The sequence below is a fragment of the Asparagus officinalis genome, chromosome 1 (genome assembly GCF_001876935.1).
Source record: "Asparagus officinalis chromosome 1, Aspof.V1, whole genome shotgun sequence".
Taxonomy (NCBI): Eukaryota; Viridiplantae; Streptophyta; class Magnoliopsida; order Asparagales; family Asparagaceae; genus Asparagus; species Asparagus officinalis.
This window is the reverse complement of record NC_033794.1, coordinates 90,021,776-90,022,223: the sequence shown is the minus strand read 5'-3', so window position 1 is coordinate 90,022,223 and position 448 is coordinate 90,021,776.

Sequence of the window (448 nt, the reverse complement as noted above, 5' to 3'; positions counted from 1 at the left end):
TTCCAACCCCGACTATTTAGGATCGAGATTAAAAAGAAATCGACCCACTTTCTCTCGTCATGATGCTGACGTGGCGAGAAAGTGGATCGATTTTTGTACAATTTTTTGAATAGGGTCGATTTTTAAGAATAAAAGTCGAAATGAGTTTAAATAGAAAATTTCTTCATTTTCATGATTGAGTAGTTAATTTACCAATGAATTAACGAATTTCAAACAAGCAACTACCATGTGTTTGGCTACCAATGTGTTTTTTCTGTTTCCATTTCTTTTTTCAAAAAAACAATAAAACTTGTTTGGGAATAGGGGTGTTTTTTTGAGTTGTCCCTTTACAAATATCAAAAGATCCACGCTTTTCTCAAAACACCTCAAAACACCTTTTAGGTGTTTTGAGATCCCCGTTTGATTTCCCGCCAAACCAACGCGACCCCCCTTTTCTCCCCCTCAACCC